Below are 26,365 nucleotides of genomic sequence, written 5' to 3' on the forward strand. Positions count from 1 at the left end.
TAACTTTAACTGAAATTTTATTGTTTCCACTCCAGCATTTTCCAGTTGAATTTTCTCTTTATTCCTAAGCTGTTTCATTATGGAGTTCCAAAGTAGGGACTATAGATAGAATATATAGTATCTCTACCTATCACCTATTTTCTGTCTATCTATCTATATCTATCTATCTATCTATCTATCTTATATACTATGTACTTATGTAATGTATATATAGTACATATATGTAGACTATATATAAAATATATTCTATTTTATTAAATATATGTATCTCCATTATTATTTTTAATCTTCCACAAATGTCAAGAAATTTCATGAATATCCCCTAGGCTGTCCCTAGAGAATAATGTATGGCACTTAGTGGTCTTCAAAATATATTTGTTAAATGAATGAGTGAATGCACGAATGAATGAATGAAAAATGAATTTTCAGGTTTTTATATATAAAATATATTTTTTTCTCTCCTAAACCCTGTGAAGGAAAAATCAAGGAGAATATGAACTACTAGCATTTATCTCCATAAATATGTAGAAATCCCAATAGCATATAAAAGTTCAATTTATTTCATCTAGCAAAACACAGAACATTGGTGTCTTTGATATCACTGTGCTTCAGATCTTTAATTTTATGAAAAGCACACCTTGGTCTAATTGCATCCAATTAAGATAAAATCTGAATATATTGTTGATGTTATTGAATTCTAAATCTAATGCTCAATTACAAAATGACTCCAAACCACTGCCAAAATCTAGACAACTGTGGCCTCTCCTAAAATTTCTTTTGCAAAAACAGCCTACATTATAAATCATTTTGTATGCAATGAAGGTCAGCTATCTATAGTTAATGGGATGTTTTCTTGCTGGATAATTTATGTATGTTGCTTTTCTTTCATCAGAATACACTTTTGGCTACATATGGCCTGATATTAAAATGTCTATATATTTCTCAAGGTAAGTGCTTTAGTGGATTAAAAGAGTGAAATGTATTCATTGTCTAAAATTAAAAATTAGCAGTAATTAGGTGAATAATGAGCATGCTTTTATTTCAAAATCAGAAAATTTAAGAAAACATTTTTATTTAACATGAAACAGGAGAAGGGAACATTCAGGCTACACATTCAGAGAGATTTGGATTTTTAAAGTAGGAAAAAAATGAAGAAGTCTAACAAACAATAAGAAAATTTACATTTTACAAGTCAAAACTACCAAAGTTTTATGCAGAGATGCCATCTCTTGAAGCCTCATTTCCTTAAAATGCCTGACCTTCCTGATTAGAACAATGTGAGGTTGGACCGGGTGACCCCTCCAGCCCAAATTCCTTTTCTGAAGGCAGTAATGTGAGAAGACCTGGGTTCAAATCCCAAATCAACCACATAGGGCGTGTCAGATCCTAGTCAAGTTTTCTTCACCTCATTTGTAAAATGCAGGTATTCAACATTTGGGCTATTTATGAGGATTAAATAAATTAATGCCTATTGACATATTTAATAGTGTACCTGGCTCAGAGTATTTATGCTTTGTTAGCACTTATTTTATTTTTAGTAGTGAGGAATTGTTCTGGCAAATATTTTTCCATGGCATAAATAGGGTAGCAATATGCTCATAAACATCTTTATTTATTGTTAAACTCACTTTGCTATCATTTTGTATATATCATATAAATATATGAAATATAATATGTAATTCTTAGGTAAATATAGAATTATATTATTGCTGTTAAATAAAATAATTTATAATCATTGTAAAATCATAATATATTATTTTGCACATTGTACTCATCATGCATATTGATATTTTTTGTAATCTTTCCTTACTTTTGTAGGTTAATTCCAGGCAATATTATAAAGGAAACAAATGAATGAGAATGGACTACAGGTGCCAAAGGCATAGAGAGGCTACCTTTAAGCCACCATGTTCTCAGCCCATCTGTGGCATCATAAAGACTAGCGATCATCTCTTCAAAAAGATGTGAGGTCTCAAGCTTCTCACTAGGTTTCAATAGATGGCATTTCAACAGAATTAGGCTCTAAATATGTGAGTTTAGGCTGCTGTTTTTGAGATTTTTTTCTCCAAAGACAATCTCTTCCATATTTTGCTGGATACTATTTTGAGAGTTAACATATAGAGTCCCTTTCTTACTTTCTCCTCTGTAAATAAATAGCAGGTTTGGTGTTTAGGGACAGGATGTGGCCAACAGCACTGTTCTGAGCCACGTTAGAACCTGTGGCAAAAGGAAAAATCAGTAGTAATAGTTAATGATCCTGTCTTTATTTAAAATTTTGATTACTTTGTTTATCATGTATGTTTGCATTAATTTTGATTTTTAAAAATTATATTATGCAATTAATCTTGATTGCGGAGATTCAAAAAGATTCCTTATACCCCAAGGATAGCATGGAAATAGCAGGAAGCCTTGAGCTAAGGAATGCCCATGGGAAGAAAACAATACACATCTCCTTGGTGGGATGTTAACCTGAATTTAGGATTGTTAGGGGATTACTAGAAATAAGCAAGGTTCAGCTTCTTAATGATTTCAGCATACTATGTGTGTCTTTATGCTTGCTGAATTGGGTGTTTAGAGAATAAAAAAGACATGTGTTATTCTTTTTTAACACATTTAACATACATATAATCAGATGACTCAGCCATTTCAGTCGAAGCCAGACACAGGTCAGGGAAAGCCTAAGTATTTCCTGAAAAGTTCACCTCATGGAGGATTATTTCTTTACGGGTATGTTAGATCTTCTACCTATTCACTCACCTGTTAAGAATATTATTTCCTTAATTTCACTGAAAGAAAGAAGATTCATTTTCTATGATCATATTAAGGAACCGCAACTCAAAGGCCCTGGATGGTGATGGATTTGTGCCCCCAGTGAATTAATTTGTAGGCTAAACTGATCACATGAAATTATCTTGAAAATCTCTAATTACGAAACCCTGACTGAGCAGCTGCCAGTTAGATTGTGGAAGGCACTAAAATCTAATGGTGATGTAGAATCAGAGACGAATTAAACCATATTACTCTATGCAATCCTTTGCATATTTATACAAGATCAAAATATAAGGGAGAAAGAGAAGTCTTGTGAAATTAAGAAATTTGTTCAGTAGAGAGAAGGAGAGTTAATAAATATATGGAGCAAAGTAGAGACACAAAAATCATACCTGCAGAATAGAGAAAACTTTTTTTAAGGTTCATATCCATTAACTCCCACCAACTATTGGTTGGAAGCTCTCTTAGAGAAGCTGTCATTTGCAGCACTTCGGTCCTGCTATTGGGGTATACATGACTGCAGAGGCCTCTAGAAGCAGAGAGAGACAGAGTCACAGATAATAGCAACGGGATTTAGGTCAGTGTGCACAGAAATGTCAAGTACTAGAGAGGGACAGAGAGGCGGAGAGGGAGATTAGACTTCTTAGCCATGTCTCCAAAATTGAGAGAGAGAGAGAGAGAGAGAGAGAGAGAGAGAGAGAGAGAGAGAGAATGAACTTGAAGTAAAAACATTTTTTAAAAATCACATTGATGCCCTCTTAGGAGGAAATAGCCAATGAGAGCAAGAGAACATTGCTCAGAGACGGGACCAGCAAAAGCTGCTCCTGCTCTGATTAGCATGTGCTGAGGGCTACACTGCAGAGTTATGAAGAGGCTGAACACTGACCACATAGAAAACTGAAGGGCTTGGCATCATGCATTACAATGATGCGATGCCTTAAAACACAAGTTTATCCCTCAAGTTCCTTCTGAGATAGAGCTGATGTTTACACTCTGAACCGGGCCATGGCATAAAGGAAGGCATTACTGCATTCACGGCAAGCCACATCTACCTCAAAGGAAAGAGTGCTTCGGCCACAAAAGTAAATTTTCAGTGATGAAAGGCTGGGGGTCTATAGGGAGAATAAAGTTGGCAGCTTATAAAAAATGCAAGCTAACCTAAAAGCCATTCTGTAGCAACATACTGGGCAACTACATCTTTCTGTTGGAAAAATTTAAAGCCAACTACTGTGCCAACTACTTTTCAGGTAAGAAGAGATGTTTTAAAGTGGCCTATGGATTCCCTCCACTCATTCCAAAATCATGAGATGATATCATCAAGGCATTGATGACTTCATGTTAGAGAGTAAGAATACCTATTCAAAGTTACAAATGTTAAGAAACTTTAAGGAAAGACTATAGTGTTTTTAAAATTATATAAATTTTAAGTTTACTAATTAAAAAATTAGCAGATAATTACAATAAATGAATGATGTCCAAGTGCTTTGAAGAGCCACAGATTTACATATAAAATTACAATATCTGTGAGTGACTGATTTAAAGGTAAAATATTTAAGAGAAAAAGGCAAAATTTTATTAAAACACGGTTGCAAAGTCATCAAGACTGAAAATCAAACATAAAGTAGATTAAAAGAGACACATATAGCTAATCAACGTAATAGACATACGTTTAACAAAATAATTCCTGAACTTATTAATTTTGTAACTTATGTAATTATTATAAATGTTTCAATGTAAGGATATTTTTCTATTTTGAGCTAGTATTTTTATTAAAAAATTCTAGATATTATCAGTTCAAAACCAATTCTACTAATAAGCCTATCCTCAATCATTAGTCCTTAAATTCTGAACTTTGGACTCATTCTCAGCAACTGAGCTTATTTCTTACATTTCTGAGATTTTAGTTCATTTCCTTTCCATATTCTAAGAATTATTTCTCTAGAAGAATTTATCTCGTCTATTCTGACTATTGATTTTCACTGTCTATGACTCTATTTGCCAATATAAGCATTTTAGAGAGATCACTGAGCTAGAGCCTGGTGAGTGAAATTAAAAAGGAGAAGTTTTGTGATCAGAGAGACCAATTAGAAGTATCAAAAGGGTTTAACATTAACAACAACAAAAAAACACAATAATTAAGCTCTGGAATAAGGGGGGGAAAATCAGAATAATGAAAGAACATTTATAAGAGATGCTAAAGAACAGAATACTTAGTGCCCATCTGATGCCCAGATTTTTGCCCTTGGCAACTGAATGGTACCATTCATTAAGACTGACAAGGGCAGAAGAAAAGTGATTTGTAGTGGCTCTGTGAGTGTGTGCATGCTATGGACATAGTATGGGGAGGGGGGTACCCTGGTCATGCTCAATTCATTTGATTTATATATTTGTAGACTATCCACATTCTGTCCACATATTTCCTCTTTTAGTACTATACTTTGCCTATATGATAGAGGTGTCTATTGCATTAGTCTAATTTCCCTCACAGCAATGGTCAACTAGAATTATTATCATCCCTAGGAAATCTGTTTACAATATGTGTAAAATTTAACATGATATTTTCCTGAGTTTGTCTTTACAGAGATGCCATACATTTAGAATAATTATTGAACATGTCAATCAAAAGCCCATCAGATTCTGATATAGAGGCCATCTCAACATTAAAATGGGAAATTTGACTCATCTCTGTATCACATCTCCAGGCTTAATCCAGAAGAAATCTAAAGGTTGATATTATTTTTAAAAATAAAACCCAAGTTAGCAATTTCTAAATTGATCTAGTTATTTTGTCAATGGGAGTGTCAATCACTAACTCTGAACAAAATGTGGAAGTTTAAAGCAAAGACAAAAAAAAGAAATAGGAAAAGAAAACTCAATACCCCATTTCTGTGAAGCATATATATCCAGTGTCGCTAAAAGCAGGCAAAACATTATTAGGACCTAACAGCTCCCTGGGTTCTATGGTTAGACCACTTCAAATACAAATCCAAGTAATTTTGGTTATTCTACTTAGGTCCTCTAAAATTTAGCTTTTCCATCTATAAAATGAGGCAAAATAATATCTTCTTCAAAGGAGACTTCATGATGGTTCAATGACATTAAATTTTTTATACTAGTGAAGAGTGGGTTATTATTTATGACACTACAATATTATTATAATTGGGCTATAAAACAACAGAACTAGTATTATATACGACCACTGTCCATATGTCCATAGATAATAATTCTTTACATTTGATAGATGAGTGTTTTATCACTTATACATGTGGTCAAAATTTTCCACACTATGACTTGTCTTTCCTCTTTCTTATTAGTTACTTTGATAAACAGACATATATAATTTCAACAAAATGCACCTTTTTTCAGTGTATCCCTTGCCTGTTTCATGGTCATGAAGTGAAAATGAAAAAAAAAAAGGAGTAATTCAGAGGGATATGTGCATGTAGTGGATTGAGAAAGAGAAATCAAGAACAGCACCTAGTTTGTTGGTGTGAGTAACTATATGATCAGTGTTCTCATCTACTGTAATGGGAAAATTCTAGAAATAGGAGACACAGGCCGAGATTCTATTTTTAATACGTTAGGTTCAACATGATCTTTACCTGTATAATTGAAGATTACATGATTGGGTATATGCCTCATGTTCATGGGAATGTTTGACTATGGATTTAAATTTGGTCACATGATGTTTAAAGACATGGTACTGGATGAGAGCTCCTAAAAATATATATAAAGAAAAGGGTGCAAGAGCAATGCTGGGATATGCCTGAACTTGTAAAACAAACAAACAAACAAAACAAAACAAAAAACCAACAACAAACCCTAAGAGTAGTTAGTGAGGCAAAAAATCAGGGACTGGTTTTTGACACAAAATCTAAGAAAGGAATGTAATGCAAGAAGAATCCTGCTGAGATGGCAAATAAGATAAAATCTGAGAAACATCATTGGACTAGGCTATATATAAGGTATTTTTTATCTTGACAAAAGCAATTTCAATGGATTGGGTAGAGAGAGAGAGATATTGAGTGATGAGTGAAGAAGTATAGACAATGAGGTCAGGTCTAACTTTCAAAAGCATGGTCTGCAGTAGGGAAGATAATAAAAATAGAGGAATATTTAGAGGAAAATATGGAATCAAGGGGATGTTTCAACTTTCCAAAAGGGAGCGACATGCTCTAACATCTCACGGTAGGAGATCCAGAGCTCAGTGGACAAGGGCTTTATTAGATCAGATATGGAAGGACACCTGTGGTCCAATTTAAGAGTATGGAAGCCATGGTATATATAGATACAGATCTAGGTCTCTTTGGAGGCAGAACAGAAACTGCACTGGATTTGTATTTTATAAAAATTATTCTAGTTACAGAGTGAAGAATGAATTGATATGATTATTATAATATTCAAAGTGAGATATGGTCAGAGCCTCACTTATCGGAAGGGCGCAGGTGATGGAGGAGGGGAAGCAAGATGACAGACATTAAAAAGAGAATAGACTGGGGTTGATTATAGATTAGAGGCAGACAAATCATAAGTAAAAGAAAGTATCTGAAGATAATTCCTACTTATTGTCCTTGGGGACAAGTGATGGCATCTTATTATTTAGCTAAAGAATACTAGAGGGAGGAGGGAAAAGTTTAGAGAAAAGAAATATCATTTGAACATATACATTTTAGGTGCCTGGGAGATGTGCAGGTGACTGATAGATACATGCTTTGCATTTAAGCCTGTTATTTTAGACCTTGACCCAAGTCTATGTGCAATACAAGCTTTATTTCAATTAATAATAATGTCTTTATTTCAATTAATAATCATGGTCAATTTGCTCTTTCAATTATGACATTTTCAGCCTCCAGACACATGAAATAATCAAAATGCATTTAACAAATAAGTGCAGAAATTGCTCCTGTTAAATTAAACAAACGTTAAAACACCTAACCTAATATTCCATATCAAGATGAGGCATCAGTGCTTTGAGTAAAAGTAATAGTTTCTGTCTCAGCCATACTAGGCTATCGTACTTAAAATAACTGATTATGATAGTGTAGGTTACTTATCTAAAACTTTTAAAAGACATAAATTGCATTTAATTCATCTAATTGGTTATATGGCCAATGTATAAACAGGGATATATTTAGAATTCCCATTCCCCATCTTGACAGACAAACATTTATTTTCTGTACATAGTACATATATATTACAATTGTATGCAAATATAGCCTAGAGAACATTTGTGTAGAAATTGGAAAATTTTTTTGTTTCATAGATGTTTAAGATTGGAATGAAAGTAACACATTACAATTTCTAATGTGATTCTTTTCATTTTCAGAAAGATTGCATTTTGCCCAAGGAAGATATGTTCCTTTATACGGATATTTCTCTTTCATGAATTTATTTATTTAGTTTTACCAAAGCTTAGGTAAGGAGGTAACAATGCATTTTTTGAGATTGCTATGGAATGTTCCAGATAATTTAAACTTAATTATGGCATTTTGTTTGATTGCTTCAGTAGTATTGCCTTTCACTATTAATTTGGAAACAAAACACAGTCTATGTGAAGATTTTTATACACAGCTTTGAGACTTTAAGCCATTCTCTACAAAAATGAATATTAAAAATTACCCTCTCTCCCCTCCTTCCCTCTCATAAAGATGACAGTACATGTGGAAAGAACCATGACCAGTAATCTCGCATAACATGACAGGCTTATCAACTTAGCACTGCAGGCTTTGCGCATGGGCAGGAGGTGAGAAAGAGAAAGTAAACTGCCTACTCTGTGCCAGTCATTATCACAGGCTCTGCATACACATGGTTACATCTAATATCCACATTTCTGTGAAATTGGTGTTGCTATTGACTATTCTCCATCCCATTTCAGAGATGATCAAGTGATGCTTTCTCTATTCTCTATTTTTTTTTATATCAGCAGTATTCTTCTTCAATAAGTCCCCTCTATTGAATGTACTCCTAGCCCATCAGAGCTACAGATCCTGTCTACTACCATAAAGTCCAGATTTTTGCTGTGTCATAAGGTAGCTATTAGCAACATATGGCTGTTTAAATTCAAATTAATTAAATGCAATAAATAAAAATATCAGTTCATCTGTCTTACTACCCACCTTTCAATTGTTCAATAGTTACATTTCCATCATCACAGAAAATCCAATTGAACAGTACAGTTCCAATTATTTGATGTCTATGCAGCCTGGTCCAAATTTTCAACTTATTTCAGACATTTCATGGAAGTTCCTGATCCCTCGCACAATATTCCTTGCACAAAAGTTCCACAATATTTTCTCTGAGACTGTGTTTATCTCAAAAATAAATAAGGACTTATAGAGCTCAAAACTATTTTTTCAACATTTTCCAACTATATCGGGAAATTCATTCTTTCCCTGTTTTACCTCCCTATATAATGCTCTTTGAAATTGCTCTCTGAGCACACAATTGTTTAATATTTTTGGCTGGAATATATTATTGTTAATGATATAAGTAAGGAGTGTAAACTTTTTTATTTTCAAACTAGGTCCAAAATGTCAACTTATTTACCCAGGAAGCAATACCCAGAGAGTTTTATCCACAATATACATCTATGGGTTTGTGTATGATTTGCCTATGACCTTGTGAACACATTTAGGACACCTCCCAGGGCCATGGAAATTGATGTATAGGTGGGTGCACAAAACTTACAATTCATTGGCTACAGAGAAAATTTGTCTCCTACCCTTGGTGTGTGTTTTTAGAGCATTTCATTGTAATTTAGAGAAGGTTTATGAAGGCTGTGGACAATTAAACAGTGACACCAAAAAAATAAAATTCTCTATGAGCATCATGTTTTATCAAGACTCACGTCGTCCTGTGCTTCAAAGAATCTGATTAGTAGGTATACTGTTAGATAACACCATTATCTGTAAGTGATTCTCTCAGAGAAGATTACATAAATTAATCTAACCTCCAGAGACTTTTAAATGTAATTAAGGTTTATGATAACTGAGTTCTTTGGATGAAAGGAGCTTTTGAAATAAACTGCTTCTTCATGTTATTACATTGCTAATGATAGAAAAACATATATTAGAATATTATTTATATGAAAATTGGACTACAGTCCCAGTGTGTGAACAGAAAGGAAATCCAGTGCTGTACATATTTTTATTATTCTTTAATATAAAATTCCACCCAATGTTGTTTTAGGTAACTAAGATAAATAGCAGGTCAATTTAACAATTTTAAATTAGCTTAATATTTAGCTTAATAATCTTGTACATTTCTCATCAGATTGAAACTAAATCATATAACATCTTATACCAATATTTTCCAAAACCAAATATAATGGCAGGTATATTTTTCACATCTAGTAATTACAGATACAAAATTCCATTATGCTCACTCCTTAGTGTTAAAACTCTCATTGCCTCTATCCTAGGCCATTTAAATACCTTACCAGCTAGTGTCCCTTTCTCTGTTAGTCTCTCCTCTTTCCAAATCATTCTATACACTTATTTTGTTAAGGAAGAGATAGAAGACAATTTGAAACATTCCTTAGGAGAGAAGGAATTTCAGATCTAACTCACTGTGACTTGGAAGTATTATTTTACTTGTATAATATTGACTTTTTATCACCCGTAAAATAAAATTATGTGTCTTTCTGGATTATTATAATGATTAAATGATAATCCATGGGCAAAGAGCAGGAATAAGATAGAACCACATTCTCTTAACTGTATAAATTTGCAATGTCTCCTCATTATGGATCAAAGACCAATCACCTTACTAAGACAGCCAAGTCCTGCATCAAAGAAGCATGTCCCCTTTCCAGGTTTTCTAATTCTGTTATCCCGGCCAAACCAGAAGTATCAGTGCTTGATGAAGAGGGATTTCCTTCTTCCACTCTTAGCCTGAACTTCTCTCGAAAGCCATGCTGTTACATACCCTGCCCACTCCACCTGGAATGACCCAACCCTTCACTTATTTTATATAAACCATATTGACTTCTAGTCTTCTACCCACTTCCCTCAAGACACTTGTGAATTCCCACAGCGGAAATCCCCTAAACAAAGGAGTTGTCTCTCCGGTGCTCTTGGCTCGCTTTGGCTTCTTTGCACTCACCTGTGTGTCCTCCATAGCCATGTGGACCTGCGGACCCCACAGGCAAGGGACTGATGGACTGCAGAGGGAGAACACAAATTAAGCCAGCTCGATGCTGCATTGGACTGTGCAGACATGGAAAGGAAATTCTGGACACTGGCTCTGATTTTCGCCCTGCTAAAGGCAAAATGGGACTTCTTCCTTAGCAGGACTGAGAAGAAAGAAACCTTAGAAGCTTGGGAGTTTGATTCCACAGAAATAAAGCTTTCTACAATATGGCATCCACCTGTGTTAGTCTTAGAAAGTTCTTTTTCTCAGCATATCACAAGAAATCACTCTCCACTAGTGACAGGGTGAGACGAGGACCTCTCCTCTCCATTAACAACATTACACATAATTACACATTACCATTCGTCAATATTAATTATGAGGTGGATTCTATTTTCTCATTGAGAAGATCCATTAAAAACTTTGTTGACCAACTTGAATGCCTAAAGTCCAGGGTTCTAGATAATATTAGACAATATTACTATGTTTAACTTGTTAATGTAATTACATAGACATTTAATATCTAAACTTACAACGATATATCACTGTTAAATATTATTTATCTATTCCCAAAATCATAAGATAAGTAAAGTATTACTTATTTTTTGCATTTGTGGAAAATTTTGCTCAGGGAGTCTGGGATCCTCACACAGCCTCTTGTATAAAATGATTCCAGATAACCCCATGGTGATTTAAGTTGGGGTGAGAATGTAGAATGCTTTTGGACACTGAGGCATATGAAGAAGCCCATTGTGAAGTTTAAAATAATTCTTGCAGATAAAAGGAGACGGAAACTTAATTGTGCCTTTGGACATAATTGTTCAAGGACAAAATATACACAGTTATGACAGCTCTTTAACTGTGTATGGCATCCTGTCTTGGGCTTATGACTGAAGGTGAATATCAACATACTTGCAGAATAGCAAAAAATTATGGGAGTACTTGGGTCCTTGATAACATTACTGAGTCATCAAACTAACCCTAATAATACTGCAACTTCTTGATATTCTATCATGACAGTTAATAAACAACTTCATTGAAGCCACTTATAGTCAGACAACCTATACCTCAAATTTTTGACACAACATAATAAAACCTGACAAAAAGTTAGAAAAATGGCAGCAAACTTGACTTAGGCATGTTTTAACATGCTTTCAAATGTGCCACAACAGGAAGAAGTAAAGTTGACAAGTGATGCTCATTATTAAGCAACTATTAAATACAATAGTTTCAGAAATATCCTATTAGTGTCCTATCACCAACTTCATTTCCTTAGTAGCTTCCAAGACAAGAAAATCACAAGCACCTGAAGATACTTGTTAAAATGTATATTTATTGGGCAATTCCCAAGGGTTCATGAATCTGCATTTTAAACAATGACCTCAAAGTGATTGTTATAAAGACTAAATTAAGGCTGGCTGGCAAGAGGTAAATTTTATATGCTAAACCCAGTGGCTCCCTCTCAGACAGGTTAAACACTTCAAACAACTGGAACTTGGTACATACATACTTAGTAATCATGTTTAGGACTCATACAAGAAATCCAGACCCACCCCAGCAAGGCTGGACCTCAAAGACCGGAGAGCTGAGGCCAACGATAACACACATTGCACTCTAGGTAACTGGCTAGCTCAGGGGGGTGAATAATTGAATCTTCAAATGGGGCTACAGTACTTCCTTTTTGGGAAGACATACAATTCAGGGACTAATAGAAATGCAGCCGATTTCAAGCAGGATGAGGTCTGAGAAGATACATTTGTTTCTGGTAATTAAATAAATTGAAGAACTAAGTAAGATAAATTCAAAACAGTGTCTGCTCCAAAATCAAGAGAGTTCAGGATAAAGAATGGCACTTGTGAAGGAGCAAATAATGAGTATAGATGACCCCTTCAGCAAATGCTGGGCAAGGGGAAGAGAGAAACCAGTGAAGAGGGAAGTAGTCCCATTGTCAACACTATGTCTGTACCCCATATTATAAAGACACTGACGCTTTTAATTAGAGGTGACAGATAATCAACTGTGCTGTGTTACTGTATCAACAGAAACATCTGTAATGGTTATTCATGGCAAAGGAAGGGGCTCGTGCTTGCTTCTACCACCCATTTAAAGAAAGCTGAATTAATAAATAAATGGAATATTTAATAACAGTAATTCAATAATAGGCATTTAAGTGTCACAAAACTTACCTTAAAACAATTGAAAATGTAAGGGAAGTGAAAAGAAAATTTAGTAATGAGTCTGGTGGAACCAACTGGGTCGGGTTGTTTATCCTAAGCAGGATGCAAGGGTGATTTCTCTTCCGGGTTCTTACCCAGATGGATTCGAAGGATAAAGCCATGGACAAAAGGTGGCAGATGAAAAGGGCGGAAATTTATTGGAAACAAGTACAGACTCCCATGTAGGGAGGGGGTCCCAAAGGAGATAATCCCCTAAGCTCCTTTTTTCTAAGGTTTTTAAAGGGTGCAGTGCTTTGTCTCTTCACACTGCCTTCCAATTGGTAGAATATCAGCTCAAAGCTCAAAACCCAGGCAGGCCCCGTCTTCCTCTCCCCCTTCAGTGGTAGAATTCTCTATCTCCTGTGAAAATCTATTTTCCTCTTTCTCCCATTTGTCGGCATTTCTCTCCCCTCTGGGAAAGTCTGTTTCCTCTTTATTCCCATGTCCTGTGGCTTTTCCCTATCTTCCGTGAATGGATGTCTTCCTCTCCCCTTATCCTGTGGCACCCCTTTTTTTCTCTTTGTGAATGTATGCTTTTTGGCTGCTCCAAGCCCTCATCTTTGCCTTCCTCCCCCATGGACACTCTTTATCCCTAAAACTGCTTACAACTGCCTATTTTATCCCTGAAACTCCTTTCAGTAATATCGCAAGAGTATTCTGGAGCAAGTAGGAGCTGTCAGTATTATTTCTAATTGCGCAAGCAAATGTCAACCTTATCCACCAGAGGGCCATATCTCTTCCCTATGACTGAAGTATAAGTCAAAATTTGGGCTAGCCAAACACATTTTCTAGTTTCTATAAGACAAATTATCAAATGATGTGTCACTGAATAATCTTGTTTATTATTAAAATATCATAACCTGTGGTTATTTCCATTTTATCAACATGAAAATTGGTGACCAAAAATCAGTGTTATATTTTCCTACTCTGCTCTACCATTTTTTTTAATCAAGAAATTTATTCAAGATAGAAATTAAAGTATCTCAAACTAAAAATAAATAAATAAATACAGAGCCCTACCAAACTCATTCTCCTAAGTAGTGTTGAGTTCATCACTATCACTCAGCTGTTCAGGACAAATATGTTATTGCTTGAGAAGTTCTCCAGGATTAGAGTCTCATTTTTTGAAACATCAATACACGCATCTCTAAAATGGGTTAAAAACAGACTTGATTGTAGTGGCTCCATTGCAAAACAATGGGCCATCTGTTTCATTAAGTCTTTAACAGTGCTCAGTCCTTCACTGCCTCTTGGCTAAATCTGTTTTTATGTGCTGTGTTTTTTTTTTCTAGAATTGTTGAGTTTCAGCCAGCCTAATTCACTACCCTCTTCAAGAGTTGTTCTCCCACTGAATAGCTTAGCATCAGCTGGCTCAGCCACTGAATCACTACCAGAATGTTATTGCCTCTTTCCTCCCCACATTTTTTTTATTTAGAAGTCTATTTTCTCTAGTAATGGGAAATAGCTGTTATACATTTGAACAAAAATAATAGTTTTATATGATATAATGTATTATACTATACGAACACCTAATAGATGTATATTACATATACACTTGTAAATATATATATATATATATATATATATATATATATGTATACATATATATATATAATAAAGTGATCTCTTATTTTTCTTATCATTTCTATGTTATAGATATTCAGTATTTGACATTAATTAGAATTATCACTAAAATATTACCATCTGGAAGATACTTTTGATGGTCTTCATACCATCCTTTTCACCACCTCTCCTTTTTTGAAAGAGAATTGTGATTTTATTTAGTTAACCACTTCCATCAACTTAGCCCTTTGCTTTAGCTTTCTCTCTCAAGGAGGTGGTCCTAATTAGACCAAAGACTGACTATTTTACTCTCTTATTTTATTAAGAAAAAATGATCTAGTAGAATTAATCATTCATATGTTGAGAAACTATAAATGAGATCCTACTATGCCATACACACTTGCTGACCTCTGGGGAGCCAATGCTGGGGAAAGCTCTATTCACAGCTGAGCTGTGATAAATGCTGTATGAGTAATATGCAGACAGTAAATAAGGAGGACAATAAAAGAAGGTCAATCTGACTGGAAGGACAGGGAGATGGCTTCAGGAAGCAGGCTGGATAGAGGAGAAAAGGCAACATGTCAGGAAAAAGATAAAGTTTGGTAACATAGCACAGTGAGTCAAGGTAATTGCTTGTAATTCACCACAAATGTGACATAGAGTATAAGGAATGAGGAGGCATACGTTATACCTTAATCTGCATCCTGGAGGACTCTGAATACCAGCAAAAGAAATTAGTCTTTATCCTGAAGGTTTTAGTCTGGGGATGGTATGAATGGGGCATATTAAGATTTATAATCCAGACAGATTATTTAGTTACCACCATGAAGGAAAGCCTGAGACTGTTCCTAGACTATCATAGAGACACAGAGCCTGTTCCTCTGAAGTAGTGGTGGTATTGGAGATAGAGAAGATAGAACTGATTTGAAGAATACTTAAGAGGTAGTATCAACAAAGTTGGTGAGCAAGTGAATGTGGAAAATTAGATGATGCTTTTGGGTTAAAACCTGTTTTCTAGTTTAGGCTATTGAGGATATTGTGAGGTCATTAATATAAAGTTGAAATTCTGTGAGAGGAGTAGATTTGTAAAGTCTATAAACTGGGTTACTTTTTTGGACATATTGAGTTTGAGGTCCCTATGGTCCATTTAAATCAACAATTGGGTACATAGATTTGTAGTCCATGCTGGATATAAAATGTGGGAGTCATCAGTATCAACAGTAGTTATAAATACAAAAGTAAATTTCAAGCATCCAGGGAGAGTTGAGAGCAAGAAGAGGGTGCTGACACAGGGACACTTGGGACTATCCACATATGTGGGATATAAAGAGACAAGTTACAGGACAACATAACAACTAGAAATGTTAGAGAGGTGGGAGAGAAATAGCAATCAACATTTAATAATTCAAAAATAAATCACACAAAAAGTGAGAAGTAGTATTCATTGGGCTCACTATTAAGAGTTAATTGCTAATTTTCAATATTTTCAGATGCATCACCAATTAACAGAAAAGTGATCTAAACTCATAAATCAATATGGCTCCCAAATAAACCACATTAAGATTCTTTTCTGATGTATAAGCTCCTCAAAGGTATAATACTCATTATACCATGTCATTAAGATAAATTTTAACATGTTTATTAATTGCATTTATCTATATCTTAGTAATTTACAAATCCTCAAAATGTAGGTATTTTGTGTCAAAATTTAAAGGTGATAAAAAGGTAATCATCAATTTGTATTGAAACTTTCATCTAGCTAAGTCAAAATGTAAAATAAACTTTTTATTCTCAAATATCATATATTGCACTTTATTACAAGGTATATTATATAAACATTAGAAGGCAAGATAAGAAAATCTCTAAGAAGATGAAACCAAGAGGAAAATGAATGGATAATAGCAAAGAAGTGCTAAGAGGATTAATCTAAGAAGTTTAATACACAATTAATAAGAATCTAGACAAAAGAATAAATGGACAGGAAATTACCAAAGAAATAATTCACCAATATTTTCAGAATTGAATAAAATAACTCACCAAAAGTTAGAAAAAGATGAATTAAAATAGGCCTACAGTGTACGTTTTAATGAAATTTTAGAATGCCACAGAAAAGGAAAAATTCTAGAGTTGCTAAAGAATAAAACAACAGTTACATAGAATGAAATTTGGATATAAATGACATTAGAAGTCTCTAACACTGGAATTTCGAAGACAATGAAACAAAGCCATCAAAATTTTTAGAAAAATAGTTTCAACCTAAAAATTCTAAAACTTGGCAAACTGTGAAGAGAGACCACGAAAGGAAGAGTGAAATATGGAAGTTTTGAAAATTTTACATACCTTATACCTCATCTCAAAAGCAACTAGAACAGGTTTCCCAAATGTGATAATCTAAATTTGGGAAAAAAAGGACATGGGACCCAGCAGTGTGTTCACCATAGGCGAGTAGCAAAGAGAAGTGTAGCATGAAGAGAATTCTCAGCATGACAACTCTGCAGCAATCTTAAGTGTAGAAACTTATGTGATAGGTCACATAAATCATGCATCAGAAAATGCATGATTTTTAAAAGCAATTCTCTTATACAGAAAAAGATGAGAGAACATACTTGTAGTAGCCCAGCCAGTGTAGCTCAGTGGTTGAGTGTTGACCTATGAACCAGGAGGTCGAAGTTAGATTCTGGTCAGTGCACATGCCCAGGTTGTGGGCTCAATCCCTAGTGTGAGGTGTGCAGGAGAAAGGCAGTCATTGATTCTCTTTCAGTATTGATGTTTCATCCCTCTCTCCCTCTCCCTACCTCTCTGAAATCAATAAAATATATTTTTTAAGAAAATAAAATACTTATGATAAACACAATATTTACATAGTTTATCATGATGCAGGAATATTAATATTATTTTTAAAAGCATAATATGAGCATAAAAAGGATGGAGGAAAGGAGCAAGAATAGTAATTAAGACTGATACTTCCTTACCTTTCATAAAATGAAATAATGTCTGAACTTCATACTTCAAAAACTAGCACTAAAATATATAATTTTCAAGTATGGAAATAAACACAACTTTAAAAAAACTGAAACATTTGTCAAGAGTCAGACTCAGAATGGGATAAGTAAGCCGATGAAGTTCTAATGTTTTATTATGGCTTTGTGGTACTAGTTGACTTTTTAAACTATGTGGATTTATTACTCTCATAAGAATAAAAATAGTTAAAACAAAGGATTAAACAGAATAATAGGATGAGTAGGAGTAAAATGTTCAAGGCTTGATGGTTTTGACGGCTCCCATGTAGAGGTACACAGAAAGCAGTTACCAGCACTGTACAGCTATTGTTGAAACGGAGACAGGCACCCAAGCTTTCTCTAGGTAGAGTATTTAAAGAACAAAGAGATAGTCAAGCTTCCATAATTATATTTAATAATGTATATTGTTTTTAGTATGAAATCATGTCTCTTCTTACTTGAACTTTTCCAAGGTCTTTGAAATATTCATCTGAACCTATACACGCGTCCATGTGCGTGCACACAGAGTCTATATCTGTGGCTCATATTTGCTTGGCCTTTCCATTCATTATGATACCACACAGCTAAACTACAAAGAAAAATATTAAGCTATTACACTATAATAGTTGCTATATTTCAGAACTGAACATTATTCATCTGTTTGCTTTTGGCAGTTTATAATTCTTGAGCAGATCTTTACTCCTTTATTTGGCATAATCACACTAATCAAGTATGCATAGACACACACCAACATACATATAAACAAGGTGAGTGTCCAACTCAATAGATACCATTACTAGTATTTCTTTAAAATACCCAAAATACCTTTTTAAAACACCAAAACAATTTATATGAATATTTGGAAAAGGATGAAGTGGGGTGGCCAGATTTCTAATCAACTGAACATGAACATGGCTAGGGTGTGGGGCTTGACAAGGATTCACATGTGCAGGTTAGGGCTGTGGAGCTCAAAGAGAGATCCAGAGGGGTGCAAGAATTTCTTTATCTAAAATACCAGAAGTGTGGTGGTGGAAAGGAAGGGAAAAGCCTAAATCCTGTCAATGGCCAAACATCAAAAATATGTCAGAATCTCTATTATGGCTTAACTTACAAAAGTCAAATATTAGTTGATATTTTGGGCCATTGCCAATACCTGTATCTTTCATTTAACTGCTATTGAAAAAATTATGGAATTAATTCAAGATCTAGGATTATGTTATCTTTTTCCAGAAACAATAAACATTTGCTTATGGCAGGTATAATAGAGCAACTCTTGTCTAAATCAACTTAAAAGCCCAAATTGAAGACCTAGCAGAAGGAAATGCATGCCATTTTAGGCATTAAAACTATTTATTTTTCATTTCCACTATCTTACACTAGATGTCTGGTTTTTAAAACACTTGTAAGATATTTAAAAATTCCAAATAAACAGCATAGTGCCGAGAGATAGAAACAGATTCAGATATGACCCAGGTGTTAGAAGAAAGAGACAGATTTTAAAATAATCATTATAAATGATAAAGGCACTACAAAGCATCTTCATAATGGGTGTTTCCATGGAACTCATGAAAACATCCATGACTGTAAATATTTTCCAGGATCCAAGGGCACTGATGCTAGACCACTACTGCAATACCCACTGAGTAAAAACTCTCTGCTTGTCTCCTACCAACCTGTACAAACCCTGTTCCTATATTTTTCTGGAATGCATACATAATAGTTTGAGGTATGTTATCTAGCTGGCTAAAATGTGTGTTTTTTTAAACCGTCAAATAAAGTTATTTTGCTGCATCCAAACCGACAAACTGTTTAAGCAAACAAAACAAAACAAAAACTTTAGATCATATATCCTTGGTAGTGTGGAACTAATTTCAGTACAAATGTTGACCTTTCATTTTACCTAATATGCATATATGTAAATGCATTCTATATAGCTTTACATTACTTAAGCATATATGAACATGCATATAAAAGCTATTGTAATTTATTATAAAATTTACCTATTATGATATAATACACATGTATTATGTTTAGATATAACAAATATGAATTATGTAATACATTATAGATCTATGAATTTATATAGTTATCAGAACTAGCCTGCAACATTTTTTAAAAAGTATAATGTTGGCACCTAGTACTCTGTGAGCCTCACCAAGTACTTCCATGGCGGATGCTTAGTCTCTTTCTAAGAGTTAATTTAGGGGGGAATCCAGACTCTCAAATTAAAGTAAACATTCTTATAAAGTGTATGGGAATTCAAGGCAGTTTTACTTCTAAAAAATGTCAGAGGAACATTCCATCAAAGCCCCAAGAGAAAAAGAACGTCAACAACAATTAAGCTGAAGCAGCTTCACCGGCCCCTCTGCTCGCACTTAGAGCCGGGCAGCAGTATTTAATCAAGAGGGATTGGGAAGGATTATAAAGGACCGTGTTTACCTTAACCTGAGCACTGAATGTTCAGCAAAGTGTAACAAGCCAGAGATGGAGCTCTGGATAAGGTTTTTAAAAGGCGGGAGGGGGTAGTAGAATGTGGCATTAAAACAAGAATCCCTGTCTCTTTCCTCTGAACTTTAAAATTTTGGTTAACTCAGCTAAACACAGGGGACTCATCCCATTGTTAGCAGTGCAGTAGATGGTGGGAAATTGTAATTTACAGCTTTAAAGGTTAGTCTGGGCTCCAAAAAGACATATAAAGGCAGCATGGAGTCTGGCATTATTTATCATCTATAGACAGAGTCACCACTTAATGTCACCGCCTTCTGTGGCAGTGGGGAGCTCCATGAAACCCGGTTCAGCTGGCCATCTGCTTGATAAAGCACAGCCACCCTGAGATGGAGCTAAAGAAGATGAATTAAATTGACGCTTCCTCTTATAAATCATCCACTCTCCTAAAGAGTCTCTTCAGTAACTGAAGTGCTTAGAATTAGGCGAAGATAGACTGCTACTCATATATTTAAAGAAAGAAAGACATTAATAAAAGCATTAAATGAATACATTTAACCTACAAGTTCACAAAACCATTTCAAACTACAATATATACTTACATTCTTTCAATTCTTTCCAAAGAAGTGTTCTTAAATATAAATCAAATTTCTGGTTGAATAAGATGCATCCAATTGAAGTCGTTTGTGTTTTTTTGTTTTGTGTTCTTTTTTATTTTATTTTTTGAAACAACAAATAAAATAATGAACATTTACTTAAACAGAATGAACATTACACAAACAGAAAAAATATATAATAGAAGAAGTAAAAGCATTTCCTATGATGAGTGAAGGGTGGAATTCATGGGTTAAACGTGGTCTAGGAAATTTAATAAAATCTGATAAACACATAATTGACATTTAAGGAAAATTAATAGTAAAAATAAAGTCATCATTTACTGTCAAGCCCATGAATCATCTCATTTAAATAATGACTGAGAAAAAATCCTATTTGGTAAGTACTATAGTTTCCCCATTTTACAAAAGAGTAACTTGGCTAAACTTACTCAGCAACTGAGCAATGGATTTAAATTTTGAATCCAGAACAATGGCACTGCAGAGACTGAGTCTGTAACCATTATTCTCTATATTAGAAAATAAACTTCTCAAACATTTCTCATCTGGTTGGTTCCTAAAGTCTCTACAAAGGAGATGCACTTTCTCTTGAGGAGACATGTCTGTTGCCTTCACAGATCACAATCTCCCCCAAACCCCCAATTTTCTTCAGGAACCACCCACTGCTATGTAACCCATGTGACTCAGAAGTTGACCCTATATCCAACTGTAGGGGTGGGCATGTCTAAGACTAATCAATGCAGATTAATTTCTGATGATTGGTATTGAATGAGACCAGTCAAACTAAATGGCAGAATTTCATATTCTTTGGTATTGGGACAGTTTCTTCTCTTAATTATACTAGAAGTGAGCAAGAAAGCTCATAAACTTGTTTTCTGCTAACAGCAATCTTCTGGCCATTAGAAAAGGAAGTTTGAAGGGGAAAAGCATCAATAAGAAAATATCGGCATACCAATGAGGGAACCGCTGGGGGAAAGGCAGATAAATAAAGCTGGAGCCCGGAACGCTCTTACTTCTAGACTTTGGGTTGTGTGAGATAAAAACGCCCTCGACATTTTATCTATTGAGGCAAGTTTTCTGATAGTTGATCGGCACAACTATTTTCACTGATAATATACATGCATGCCCATACATACCCAAACACACATACACACATATGGTGTGCATGGTATTGATATTAAAGATACTCCATCTGCTTGGGCCTTTTCCTTAGTAATGTACTTTTGTATTCAGAAAAATTACATTTGTTTCCAGATTTAAAGTTGTAACTGGGCCTTTAAAGTAGCCTACATCTATTATAGCAAAAGAGAAAAATAAACTTCTTGCCTTGTCTATGAAAAACGCAAAACTAGATTTTTGTCAATTATTTGGAAAAATGAGTAAAATAAATACTAGTAAATAAATAAATTTGCTTTAAAATAGGAAGACATAGAGGGATATTATTTCAGCAAAAATGAAGAAGCAGGACTGTATTTCCATTTCTCTCACCTCCCTATACTTGGGTGATTCATATCTCAAAATCCTGCTATGCTGTAGTCCCCATTGCAATGGTTACATTAACAAAGGCTGAAACATGAGCGGCTGGTCCCATGCTTCCTGAAGCTCTCTGAGACCCAATCCCCGGATGGCTTCACTGCTTCTTGCTTGCTTGCCAGTTAATGAAATAATTTCCACAATATCCCAGATTGTACAATTATAGGAAGAGAGAAGAATGAATTTTGAGTGTAAGCCTCTAATTTTATAGAAAGTATAACATTAATACATAAAAAAGATTGGTTGGAGCCACTGGGGTTAGGATTTGATACATATGTCACCTCAACAGCAGAACAACAACCTTTGATTCCATCTTCCGTGAATGCTGTCGGTTATGCCCAGACGAATGTTAAAAAGTGGCAATGAGAGCTGAGGCATTATTAGTACAGGGAATTCCAATCTTATTGAACTTCTTAGACCTTAGTTTTGCCTGATGAAAATAGTATCCCTCTTATAGAAATCTTTTGGTTAAAAGTAATATATCTCCTTTTTAAGCAACTGGGGACAGAAATGTTAATGTTTGCTCTTGGCAAATTTGAGCAGGAGAGGTAGGTTGGGATAAGATCATGTATAGGCCAAGTTGAAGATTTTGGTCTTTATAAATAAATGGTAACTCATATGACACAGAGGAAAAGTTTTGGTTCAAAGATGAGTCCTTGTAGTTCACCCTACGGCAACCAGTCGGGTGTTAGGAGTGGAGACACAGGATTTTAAGTGAAGACCTCTGCATTAGCCCCAAAGATATAAAGTATTTTAACAATGACAGATTAAAAACAAAAACAAAAAATCTCCAAAGAATTTAAGTGAAAAAGAATATGCTTAAATTCTATTCTACACCAGTAACATTATAATTCACTTTAACATGAACACAAAGAGAGTTTTATAAATGGGAGGATTCAGTTCTACCATACGTATCTCCCACCCACAAAGCCTTATTTACTGGAGAAACCCAGCACTCACTCAGAGACACCCCCCAAAAATGGGGGCATGGATTATAAATAATAAATGTGAGTTTTAATTCTCTATAAACAACGGACTGAATGTAAAGAATCTTTAGAAATTATGTATATAATAAAGAATGTAGATTTCAAAGTTCTTGAGTGAAATACTACAGGATAAAAACAACAAACTGGACTGAGGCAAACACCACAAAACAAGCACAAAAATCTGGAAAGATAATTGGAAGAGGAAGTATAAGGGTACAACTTCACTGATCTTTTTCAAAGAAGAAAAAATATTGCCTCAACTATCAAGCTAATAAATTAACATAGACTCAATTGCTTAACTTAATTATATAAAAAAGGAGAGGTTGTATGTCTCCCAAATTATCATAACAAAAAGAAGGAACAAAAATCTCACACTGGTAGCAAATGGAAATATCCCTTCAGTCCTTCGGTGACTCTTTATGGGGTTATTACCCTGTCTACACCTTGTTTAAAGATACGATGGAAAGAAATAAGCTATGCCCCTGTCCTCATGTAACTTTGAAACTAGTTTTGGAGTAAAACATTAAATCAATCATCACTATAGAATACAGTCATGATTAACTATTCTGACAGCTACATAATGGACATAAAGTCGCAATGCAGGAAACGGGAGGCCGTGGCATGGCCCTGGGATAGGGAGGGTATTGGGGAAGAGAGCAGCGATTTGATGGTGAAGAGGAGGGATTCAGTCAGTGGAAGCAGACTGAATGAAAGTCCTGAAGGAAGGACAAGAGGATGGTGAAGAAATTGAAATAATATTTGCATAATAGCTGACATGCAGAGGACAAAGACAATAGTGATAACAAATACCTATGGCATGTTGTGTTATTCTTGCTTCTAAGAATAAACTCCCTTCTTCTAAGGCTCAGACACCGCAGCCTCTTGGCCTGTGATTTCCAGCACTCTCTGTAGGGGACAATCCTAGCAGCGTCTGTTGTCACCAGTGGCCTCTGACTTGCTTTGCTCAGGGGATGGGGTTGGATGGGACATATATCACTTCGGAGTAAGACTTTACATGGGTTGTGTGCTTTGGTTTGCGATTCTGCTCTTGATCCTGAGAACAGCATATTTCAGGTCGGGGCTGATCTTTCAGCCTGGGTCCTAACATAGAATGTTCATGAAGCTCAGAGCAGCCACAGAGACACTGTGCCATTCACATTTTTCAAGAAAAAAAAAGTGACTGTTGCGGAGATTTTGAGACTTTTTACTTCACATACAACCTAGCAGAAATTCACTAGAAGAACATGTAATTCATATTTTGGCAAAAAAATTAAAAGTTTACCTCACCCAAACACCACAGATTATGATTACTAATCTATAGGTTTGCACACACACAGAGAGATGCATCTAGAACATTCTTTAACAAAATGCTGTTTGTGGATAATCTCTGTCAGTTTTTCTGCCTTTTTAAAAAGTATTATTTTAGCATTTTATGAATGTGTGGCAATTTGTGAATTTTTAAAAATCCCACTAACAGAAAAATAAGAACAGGATTTAAAAACATTTTAAATGCAACCCATCTGAATTAACAATATAATATTGATAATAGTTGCCAGGGTATTGTGAAAATGAAATTTTTATTGGAGACTTGTATGGTATATATCATATGAGAGATCAAAACAGTGCTTTCCAAACTTTGGGGTGTATGAGAATTACCTGGAAAACTCTTAGAAGAAATTACTAACCCCTATCTCTAGAGTTTCTGATTCCTTAGGTATGGGGGGGAGGGGGCGCAATCATTTGTGTTTCAAGGATTTCCCAGGTGATACTGACAGTATCAGTCCAGGAACACACTTTTAGGGGTAATACATTAAATGGTTGGACAAATACATCTCTAGATAAGAATTTTAGTTTGGATCCATAGTTTCAAACAAATTACTTGATTTGATTGTTCTCTTGTCCAAAGGGGTACTTGAAAAAACTAAAATGTTTGCCTCTGTGCCTCTTTCTTATATATTGTTGGTAAATTTCACTTAAATAACTACTCTTATAACTGCATATCCTATTTAAAAATACTCATGGAGTTAGGAAATAGGACACACGCATATACACACACCCACATATTTCTTTCCTATCCATGGAAAAGTTACATTTTCATAGGTTAGACATTGGCTTTATGATTTTGAATAACCATCTCTGAGACTGTAATGGTTGTTTTTCTCTTTCCTTTTGACTTAAAATTTTTCTCCAGGCATTTAACATCCTTGGCCTTGCTCGTAATCAGTTCACAAGTATCCTACAGACCAATTTAGAACTTCAGATCCTCTTATAAAATGGAAGGGCGTCATTCTCACAGTAGTAGCCAGAGGGGGGAAAAAGAGCAGATTTTGGTTTTCTTTGCAGAAACTAAAATATTGTTGAATTCTACTCTTTAATTAGGAAAGAAAAAAAAAGAGGAGCAAAAGAAAGGTTTCAGAGGTTTTCTTTTTCTTTTTTTGTATATCTCAGTTAAAGTTTGAGACAACATTTAAGTTTTATCACAAAATGGTTTTGGTGAGGTCAAGATCTAGCGTCCGTTAAAGCATTTTGCCAAAGGAAAAAGTTGTTAAAATGTACGTAAAATGCTAGGTGATCTGCCTTTGGTGGAGCTTGACTTTCTGAAACATCTGAAACATGACCGTCTTCTATTAAACTGAAATGGAGAGGTTTGTGCAGGAGCCTTTTGGGCAAAGAACACTCAGCCTCAGAGTCAAAGCCATAGAACGTTTCTTGTTATCACTGCGCATTGCCCTTCTGGCTAGCTACTAACCGTCTTTGCAAGGTGTATGGTACAGTTTGTCTGCAAGACAGCTATGTTGATAAAACCATGGGTCTTCTAAGGAATATTACAATTAAAACTAGGATACTGCGAGGTTATTTGGGATTCATAGAATTTTAGAGTTTAAGACACAACACACACACACACACACACACACACACACACACACGCCCTCCCTCCCTCTCCAATTTTAAAGCCAGACAACAAATTTCTGTGCAGTGAGAACAGAGAAGAAAATTGAAATTGTACCCTTTTCCTAAAACCCCATAAAATCTGATTACAAAGTCTCCTGCATTACTTTTTTTTTAATGAGTTTTTCTTGGCCCACTATGACTAGGGCACAGACTCCAAT

The sequence above is a fragment of the Myotis nattereri genome (genome assembly GCF_964212035.1).
Source record: "Myotis nattereri genome assembly, chromosome: 5".
NCBI classification, from domain to species: domain Eukaryota; kingdom Metazoa; phylum Chordata; class Mammalia; order Chiroptera; family Vespertilionidae; genus Myotis; species Myotis nattereri.